The sequence below is a fragment of the Magnolia sinica genome, chromosome 12 (genome assembly GCF_029962835.1).
Source record: "Magnolia sinica isolate HGM2019 chromosome 12, MsV1, whole genome shotgun sequence".
In the NCBI taxonomy this organism is placed as follows: domain Eukaryota; kingdom Viridiplantae; phylum Streptophyta; class Magnoliopsida; order Magnoliales; family Magnoliaceae; genus Magnolia; species Magnolia sinica.
This window is the reverse complement of record NC_080584.1, coordinates 54,073,984-54,084,424: the sequence shown is the minus strand read 5'-3', so window position 1 is coordinate 54,084,424 and position 10,441 is coordinate 54,073,984. Positions and strand designations below refer to the sequence as shown.

The 10,441-nt window shown below is 37.3% G+C and overlaps 1 long non-coding RNA gene across 2 annotated transcripts; it reads left to right on the top strand.

Annotated features, from left to right (window-relative positions):
- Positions 1–2,337: 2,337 nt before the first annotated feature.
- Positions 2,338–6,195, top strand: LOC131221392 (uncharacterized). 2 transcript variants are annotated; one of them, XR_009159235.1, is made up of 3 exons: positions 2,338–3,655; positions 3,769–3,867; positions 5,418–6,195. It is a non-coding gene; the product is annotated as an uncharacterized LOC131221392 (long non-coding RNA). The 2 variants fall into 2 exon arrangements; XR_009159234.1 differs by lacking the exon at positions 5,418–6,195 and adding an exon at positions 4,259–4,370.
- The last annotated feature ends 4,246 nt before the right edge of the window (positions 6,196–10,441 follow it).

Genomic DNA, 10,441 nt, shown 5'->3' with positions numbered 1-10,441 from the left:
AAGATTCCATCAAAGAGCCATCTTTCTGTACCGGTTTCTGCATATCTCGACCTAAGTATTTCAAAGGTACCAAGGATTTTGATTTGATTTGTTTTGATTTCTGGCTATGATCTTCTAGTTTTCCATCCAAAGGATCAGACCAATCTTCCAGAGGTGTGATTTCTGGATGACTTTGCAGTAATAGACCATGGTTAATGCATTTAACATATGTTTGATGGCTTAAACGTAACATCTGTTTGATGGCTTAAATGTATATTATGTTTGTTTGACGGCTTGAACTGGATAATTCAGCAACTTCGTTGACAGTACTTAGAGCTGTCAAGCATTTTAAGATATTTCAGGTAATTACTTTAATACTGGACTGTGTTACATGAACTGCATATGCTTTCTTATTACAAGTCTCTACTTGGGGTTTATATCTCTTGTTGGCTCATATTCTCCATGTTCTTTCATGATCCTTTGTTATGGAGCTTCATTTTATTTTTATTTTTTAATATAAAAATGCTGGTAAGATCAATTAGTGGTGACTTCAACTTGCCTGAATGTCAAGCTTTTATCCAAAAAAAAAATTAATTTACATAGCACAAAAAAGTAGTTAAAAACTTCTCAGGTTGGAAGCGATATTTGCAATTTTCTTTTAGCTTTTAGCATTTAGCAAGTTATCATGCACCAACATTTACTCCATGCTTTTAGTAGGTATTGTAGTTCACCAATCTATTTCTTTTTAATTGAGCGTCTTGACTTGGATTGATATTTATGTTCCAGGGAGCCTCCCATGTATATTAGGAAGCTAAGCATGTTCATGCTTTTAAAAACATCATGCAATAGAAACTCCAAACCTTAGATTAGATTTATTAAACCTAAAGTGTTGCTTGAAATGTATGTCTTTTCTTTTTTGACCTTCCAAACTCCATTTATTTTATTTATTTTTTCTTTTTTTCAAATCAGTAGGCAATTTTGCAGCCTTCAATCTCAAAATCTATTTGGAATGCAAACATAATTTAACATGACTTTGCCTTTTGATTTGAGAGTCAGTGTGGTGCTTCTTATTAGCATATTATTCTTAGTATTCTGGGGCTTGATGTTTATATACGCCTTGGTCTTAATTGCCAGGATACCATATCTTCAATGCTATCTGTTTACTTGATGTTTACCACATGATTTCGATACTTCTATTCATGTTCTTAATGGAATGCCACTAGCAATTCCACCCACTAGTAATGATGTAAATAAGTAGGATTTGGGTCATAGGGTCGACCCAGATCATCGTTGTTGTCATCTTTCTCTTTTACATGGGCTATTGGAACTCACCATGGTAGAGGCTCACAGTGACACCACTCACATGTCAGCAAGGTTCCACCCAGTGTTCAACCTCTGCCAACTATTACATACACACACCCCTGCCAACTATTACATGCACCACTTTTTCAGAGCCGTGCATTATTTTATTTTATTTTTTGTTAACCATCGCCCATCTGAGCAGTGGATCAACCTGATTCTTGGGCTGGGCCACATTATCACTATAGAAGTGACGTTCCTCCTCTCTGCCATTGTCCTGTCAAGGTAAACTTGTAATAGGAGGCCTATTTCAGTTCAACATTCACGTTGGTTAAATGGCCAGTAATGAATATGAAGTGTTACAACTTACAAAAGATGATCTGATTATATATGTGATCCTTTTTATCTTGTGTTTTTCCCAACAAATATTTCTTAACTTGTGTTTTTTTTCCAACAGATTCATGTCCAATATCTTTTCTCTGTGTTTCTCCTTGCTTTGGAATCACAGTTCAAATCCGTTCTTTTGTTCTGTTTTTTTAATTTTAATTTTAATTTTATTTTTTGTTATTCTTCTTTCTATTAGTGATGTCTGAGATTTTCAAGCCCAATGGAAATCATGAAATATCAATGGAGGAAGGAGTGAATGACAATTTAAAAGAAGGTGATGTTGTTCTAATTAAAGATGGGGATTCTTCTTTCATTGCTTTGAAAAACAGCAGAGGATAGAGTTCTCACTTCTCTGTCATAAAGCTAGGTGATGGAAAAACTGTACAACATTTAGAAGTTAACCTGATCACAAACTGTATCTTTGATTTGGGACTTGTAACCCCTTGAAGGAAATGGAATAGATAAATGTGACAGCACAAATAAAAAAATTGATCCGATGTATAATTTTGTCATAAATAAGATTCATAAATTTGACCTCAAATAGTTGGTACAAGGTTATGAAGATGATGATGATATTTTGTTTCTCTTTTCTTCTTCAAAAGAATTATCAGTTAGAAGAGTTTCAAAAAGAAGAAGAAGAAGAAGAAGAAGAAGAAGAAGAAGAAGTTAACCAGTTGTGTTGTTAAAGTTAAAAATTATGCAGTTGTGTTGTTAACAATGCATGGACCTATGTCTTGAATGCAGTCAAACTATTAACAATGCATTACTGTATCTCTTTTAGCGAGTTTCAGTATTCACCACTGGATTGGATGGGCACATATAACTTTTAGCTTTAGTGAGAGCGATTCATTTTGTTGCTTTAGAAATCGTCATGGATTTTCACTTATAGTAAAATTGGTTTAAATCAGTTCTTAAGAAATTCTATAACTTCAGGTAAGCTGGAATTGCATTCGCCTGGTATTGACATCTATAGTATTGAATTGAATTATTGTAACTCAATTCAGTTGAATATCCAAATGCAGCATTAACAATTCAACAAAAGCTGTTGGACAAACATGTATTTTAGAGCATCTGCTGTTCGCTTGTGATACTTTCCTGGTCTTGCAACAGTCGATTCCTTTCTATTTCATTTTCTGCTTTATTCTAAACTAAAGTCATGATTGTCCAACTAGTCTGTTTCTTTCATGCTTTACTAATTCTGTGTTTGTTTTTGCTAAGGTTGCATGTGCCTCTGTATGTGGCCATACGTGCCACCTGGCTTGTGGGATATATGGGCTGTTGATCAGGTGAGCTTCACCATGCAGCTGAACGGGCTCATAAATCAGGCTAGTCCAGTCATCTGGTGAGCCATGTGTGGATTCAATGTGGGTCTCTGGCAATTTTCACTATACCATCCATTTTGTTCCAGCATGTGTGGCCTGCCTGATTTTCAGACCAGATCATCTGAAGGGTAGAACCCTCTTGCGTGGCTGAGATGTCCCTCACATGGTTACCATGTGTGGCCATGCATGAGCTTAGCACTGCTACTGTGTTCAAACATCTCCTCATCTGCCAGTGACCTAGAAGTTGTAATACTTAACAAGGCATGTCGAGGTTTTATTCTCTCTTATGTTGTCATCCTCTGCTTTCCAGGTTTTGTCTGGTTGGTCCCTGGCCTGCATTTACATCTTGGCTGTTAACATCTGGTGACTATGGTAAAGGTAAAGATAGGCCCATATGCTTATTTATAGGAAAATGACCAAAACAAACCCAGTTGCTCCTGTTGACAGGACAATCTTTCTACCCAGAAAGAATGATTGTGCTATGCTCATAAACTGTTAGTGCTATATAGATCAAGATGTATCTGTTGTTTGTGGGTATTGTCTTCTCATAGTGGCTGAGTTGAGAATGCATTGTCAGATAGAAAGACTGAGGAGGCTTGCCATCTCCGCTCCATCATGTGGTGATCGGGTCTTTAATCTTGAAAATCTACCTGCAGATGGGCTGCGTGGTAAGAATCTCACTGATCAGAGATCCTCAACACCCATTGCACAGATTTCAACATGTACATGGAAGAGTACTGACAGTCAATGTTGTATTCTTTCGGTTTATTTGTTCCTTCAGGCGCTTTTAGTTTCTGGTGCTTGTGATGGCTCACTTGTAGTCTGGAGTGCTGACCATGCTCAAGAGTCGCGTGAACTTGTTCCCAAGCTGAGTTTGAAGGTAGTGCTTTCTTGTTCTGTTCAGTTTTTTTTTTTTTAAATATAAATATTAGATCAATTGACTGCTAATTTTCCTTTTGAGAGCTGTCATCTTCTTCCTCAGTTTGTGTGATGGGTTGGTTGGCATTTTGTTGCCTGCTGTAAGATCTTATTCTGATTATGTGTGTGTGTGTGTGTGTGTGTGTGAGAGAGAGAGAGAGAGAGAGAGAGAGAGAGAGAGAGAGAGAGAGAGTTCTTATCACAGTAAACTGGAAAGAGTTGAACTTGATGTCCTGTTTCATGCTTGTCCTTAGGCAGGCATAGGTGACAACATTTCACTTCATTACAGGTTCAGACTCGTGAAATGCAATCACTTTTAAAACCTCATGTTAACCTTTTGGTGCATTTTCTAGGTGCATGATGGCGGGGTTGTGGCTGTCAAACTTTCTAGGGTACTGGGAGGTGCTCCACAGTTGATTACAATTGGAGTGGATAAGATGCTAGCCATCTGGGACACCATCTCATTTAAGGTTGCACACTTATTTTCCATATATACCTATTTGATTTTGATGTGAAAAATGGTTGCTTTCTCTGGGGGGATTGTTGTGATAGTTCTATGTTTTTCTTCTCCAGGAATTGAGGCGTATTAAACCTGTTCATAAGCTTGCTTGCCACAGTATGGCATCTTGGTGCCATCCTCAAGCACCAAATCTTGATATTCTAACTTGTGTCAAGGATTCTCATATTGGTATGTGAACCCTAAGATGCCATCCTCAAGCACCAAATCTTGATATTCTAACTTGTGTCAAGGATTCTCATATTGGTATGTGAACCCTTTCCCTTTGATATAAAATATTTGTAGAAAAGATCATTTGGCAATTATAATCAATAACATTTTCATCCTGTGAAATGATTTGCTGCTACCTTTGCTCGATTCGTAACTAGTTGTTTTCTCTGTGCCAGTTAGTCTGATGTTTGGATGTTCTTAGGAAATAATCCAATTGCGTTAGTCTGACATTTAGATGTGTGTAGGAAATAACCCAATTGCATTAGTCTGATGTTTGGATGTGCTTAGGAAATAACCCAATTGCATTAGTCTAAGGCCATGATCTCTTCTTGTGGTAAGATTGATGGGCTAGGGATCAACGGAACATTGAGTCTCCAGCTATCAAGCCTCCTCTTACTGAAAATATGTAAGTATGATTCTGATAGAAAATTCATGTAATTAATTTCATTCCATTGCTACCTATTAACTTTAGAAAATTTAGGGGAGAACTTCAAGAGTAGAGATTTTTCTTTTGGGTTCCTTAACTGTTATTCCCCTGATTTCTAGAGTTCCCATAATCTACGGTCTATGTAGATGACCTGGATCCTAGATTGTACTGTTAACAATTCAGGATCTTGATGCATTTATGGATCCTAGATTTCTCTATGTAAAAATTCCATATTGTAAAACAACATTCGTAGCTAATTATCTAATTTCGGTTTCTCTCATTTAAGTATGCTCACTTTGAAAATAACTCTGTTTGTTGAAAGACGTAACTCTTGTCTTTTGCATTCGTTTCGGCGCAGGTCCTTGATGCCTGCCATGTGCTCTTATGTTACTTATCTGCACAGAGATTGGACTGCTCTAATCACCCATTTATGGCAAGTTTCGCCTGTTGAATGTTGATGGATGTTTGTATTTTGAGTTAACTGTACCTTTTCAGGCTACTGACCGGATGTGTGTAGGACATTCAATCCATGCTTTATGTTATGTATGCTCCATCATGAAGATCACTGGCACGCAAATCAGGTCTGTTGCTCATCAGGCGAACACCCTATATGAAAACAGCTCATGATTTAAATAAGAGTTGCCACTTTCTGATTCGATTTACACTTGTGTCCCACCGGATGACCAGATTGGCCTGATTATTGTCTTGGGTGATCATAGTCAAATTACACCATGCCAACTTAACAACTCCTGGATTTGATACATGAAGGATTTCAGACTCAAATCTGATTCCCAATGTTTAAATATATCAAGTTTACAACTGGTGTGTGTATTATATATATATATATGCACTTATTATTTTTCTAAATGATTATAAAAGAGCACGTTTCCTCGCCCCAACAATGTTTTACTGTGCTAGATGTTTTTCTTTGTTTTGTCATTAATAATGCTTTTCTTAAACTTCAGGTTCCTCATGAACCATCCTTGCATATGGATGATTTTGTCCGCATCAAAACCTGCATGTAGGCGTGTTCTAAAATCTATTACACAACAAAATGGGTATTACTATTACCTGTTTCCTTTTCATAGGACTTGATATTTTGTCTGTTTAAGGGTCTGGATGGTTATTCAGTTCAAACTAAATTAATCTTCATCACAAATAAGGTGTGAGAACATTTTGTCATCCTCGGATGTAAATGTAGACAAAAGGTTTTATTCCGGAGTGTTAGTTCAACAAAAATAACAAAAATATCTATTTCTTTGTTCCTTGATAGGATAGATGAATCTCAACATAGATTTTGACTTCCTAAAACTTGGTGATGCCCTGTTTTGAATGGTAGCTGACACTCGATTTTGGTTCTGTTTCTTACTTCCACTGGAGTTGGATGTGTATTGTAATATGCTGGACAATATCTTCAAACAGATAGTGATTTTGGTTCTGTTTCCTTTTTTCCTGTTCAGGTAAAAGGTAAGTGGATTTCATTTTCATATGAAACTTCCAATTTCTCCATTTTTTTAAAAAAATTTATGCAGGAAACAATCTCTGACATTTCCTTGAAGAAATTAGAACTAACGAGCATTTTGATCTAATTAAATAGAATAAAGAACGTACTGTAATTGGAGCAGCACCACATCGCCACTTGTTCATAGGATTTTTCAGGTTGGTCTCAGTTGCCATGTATCCATTCAAACCGGCAGCTAGAATGTGATAGCAAATGTACCCAAGAACCTGCACAAATTTGATTCTTAATCATGCACATGCAGATCATCAACATAACTGGGAAAGGAAAGGAGGCTGCTATTGTTTAGAACATACATAGGCATAGTCACAGTCAAACTTTGACGGTAAAGAACCCCAGGCCTAATAGCCAAAGAAGTGGCACATAGCATTGAATTTCTTTCCTTTTTAAGTACCTTCTTTCTAAACAAATCCACTAATATGTTAGTCTACTAGAATATTAAGGATAAAGATAATGAACCTGCAGCGTTGAAGTTTACCAATCTCTTGTTCATCTCATTCTCTACCAAACTTGTAAGTTTGTTCTTGATGAATCCTGGCTTGAGCCTTGCCTGGGATCTTACATTAAGTTATGTGCCAAATAAATGTCCTGTGCTAGTATTTGCCATATCCATGTATCAATTTCACAAGTAACTTTTAATGTTTCATGTGTTAGTGGTACCCCTGCAACTCAGTTTAATGGTACTTACCGGTTGCCTTGAATATAGGTCAATGATACAGTTGGAACACTGGTTGGAGGTAGATACGCACTACACCAAAATATCAGTTCTGGAACAAAATATTATTTTGGTTCTGGAACGGCTTAACGATTTCGAACCGTACAAGAACAAAAAATAATAAAAAAATAAAATAAAATAATAAAAATGAAGGCAGCCCTAATCCCTCTCTCTCTCTCTCTCTCTCTCTCTCTCTCTCTCCCCCCATTCTCTCTTCTGCTCCCTCACTCCCTCCCTCTCAATCTCTATCCCTCTCTCTCTCTCTCTCTCTCTCTCTCTCTCTCTCTCTCTCTCTCGCTCCCTCACTCCAGATCTTCCTCCCCCTCGATCTTTCTCCCTCACTATAAGACAACATAGCATAGCTGACACAAAGATCTATATAAATTCAAAACAAAAAACCCTGCGTGCGCGGCATTGGATGTTGGATATGGTGTGGCGTCGACACTGAGAATTGAAGCATCTCTCTCTCTCTCTATCTCTATCTCTGTAGTAGATCTAGAAAGGTTATTTTTGTTTTCTCTTTGATTATTCTATCTTTTCCGGCCCTAATTTCTTTGATCTCTGTTTGCAATGATTTGAGGAGATGATTTCGTTCTAATTTGGGAAATCTAACATGGATTTTGTTTATTTTTTGATGACTTTGTTTCTTGCTTGGGATTTCTGAGTGTTTTTATTGAAGGTTCTTTTCAAATCAGTGGATTTGGATGTGCTACTATATATATTTTTTGCTTAGGTTCTTTTTAAATCTCCATGGGCTTGACTTAAGCCCGTTTGTGCAGACCAGGCTGTTGAATTTCTATGTGAAATACAAAGAGATTGCTTGTGCACGTGGGGTGTTTGATGAAATTCCTGAGAGGATATTTATTGTAAATTTATATATTTTACCTTATTGTAAATATTTATTCGAGAGTGGATAACTACCGCCGATTTGACTATGGGCGCACCTAAGTGTATATGCAATCCAGGCCATCCAGACAGTTCACCTAGCCTGGATGAAGGGTCAGGCTAAAAATTACGTTGTTTTGAAACTCATGTGGGCCCTGGTGCAAATCAAGGGAGGATGTTCCTACCCAATTTCATTTGGGCCCTGGAACAATGCTTGGGAGCCAAGATCTCTTCTTGTTATATCACACTAAACCATCTGCTAACTACTGTTTTCCTTCCATTTTGAAGCAAACACTACCCCTGGAGGCATGTATATATGAATATACTACCTAATCTTAATTGTGTTTATAAATTGGATTATCAAATGGTTGCCCAAAAAGTACATATCCTGCTTTGTTTTTCTGTATGTTATTCAGAAACTCCACTTTCTTTTATCTTGAATCATTTAGGGCCTGTTTGGATGCACCCTCCCACTTAATGTGTGCTTGGAGCACTTTGTGAACCCTGTTTCACTATTCCTGGTGTGTTAACAGCCCAACAAAATTAGCTCCCAAAATCTGTTTGTAATTCATTTGGTGAGGTACCACATTTTATATCCACCTATCTTTTATTTCAATAGATTTCATCATTGTATGTTGTGGAAGATAAGGGACTAGTGAGATATTCACAATCTGCATGATGTTTTTGTTTCGTAGATATCACCTAATCCTAGCCATTGAAGTGTAGGGTCCATTCACACTAACACCAAACTTAGTATTTTCATGTTGTGTGGTGCGGATAAGAAGGGGTTCTCACTTCTCAAATATTTCAAAACAGAATGTAATACAGTAAGATTGAATGAAATGGAAACAAAAACAAGAAACAGGTTAAACAGGTTATCTACTCTTAGTGGTCAAAGATTTCTGTTTTACGATGAGATAGAATGCAACAAGACAGGAAACAGATTATCTACTCCTAGTGGTCAAAGATAATAGATTACCTCATAGAAAAGATTTCAAAATCATCACAAACCTCTCTGTTTTTTTTTTTTTTTTTTTTTTTTAAATTACAAACCTTTAGTATGAAGTGTCATCGATGATTTATTTTATGGTTATGGTGGGAGGGATATGATCCTTCACTTCTTCAGCAGTTTTATGGACCATTAAATAGAGGAGAGTTTTCGAAAGACATCCTTCAAAAAAAATAAAAAATAAAAAATAAAAAATCTCCCATTTGGTGATACTTTTGGGTGTCTATAGATGATCTTTCAGGTCTGTCACATGAATGAGATGGTACCATACTGTGTTGGTTTCCGTACTGGTAGTGGATACTATATGGATGCTCATTAGATATACTTTAACAGGATGCAATTGTACAATTCCATTATTGTATAAACTTCAAGCAATCACGTTGAGTATTAAATTATCAGATGGGGTGCCCAAATCTTTCAGACATTTTTTTAAATGCAGAGTTGTTTTCACTTCCTCCATATTTGTGTATCTGTCTATTTGGGCATCATGGATGATAAGGTGGATGTAGGTCACCTTCCGTTGTTAGAATTTGAAGCTAACTCATTATTTTGCTAGAGATTCTTGCAAATAAATTTTTATTGCAGAGCAGATCATGGGCATATCCTGTACAACTGCGAAAGAAGACTGCAATTGGTTGGTACAATCAAAATCCTAAATATTGCATCATTAAGTAGGGTTTGGTGATTTTGGGAAAGTGCTTTTCGGCTTGGTTGGGAATTGCCCCCCAAATGAGGTGGTGTACAGAATAAGGTGGGTATTCATGGGGGGTGGGATCCCATGGTGACTACCAAAATGGTAGGCAGATATCCGAAAATTTTGGCAAGTGTGTTCATTCCTTTTCCAGCATGTGACCAGGGAAGCCAATGGTGAGATCAATCAGTTTATTAATTATTTGAGAGAGAATGGGGGACTGTTTCGTTAGCGAAAAAGGATGTGGATAGATTGGAGTTGGTTTGGCGAGAGCTTTTCCTGATTCTGTAATGTGTTCTGTATTTTTTCTTCTTTATGGGATCTCATGTTATGGATTAAAGAAAAAAAAGCATGATGTATAAGACCCGTATCCTAGCCCGTACTGTTCCGTAGGCTTCCGCGGTCATCCCGGTCGAATTCCGGCGACCCGCGATTGGTAATCGGCATTTGCGCGCGACCCTGAGATGTATTCCGTATATCTGAGTTGGCTCGACTTGAGACTTGTACCAGTGTAACCGCGCCGTCGCCGCGATTCCGATGCCCCGTCTTGCACGCTGATGCGA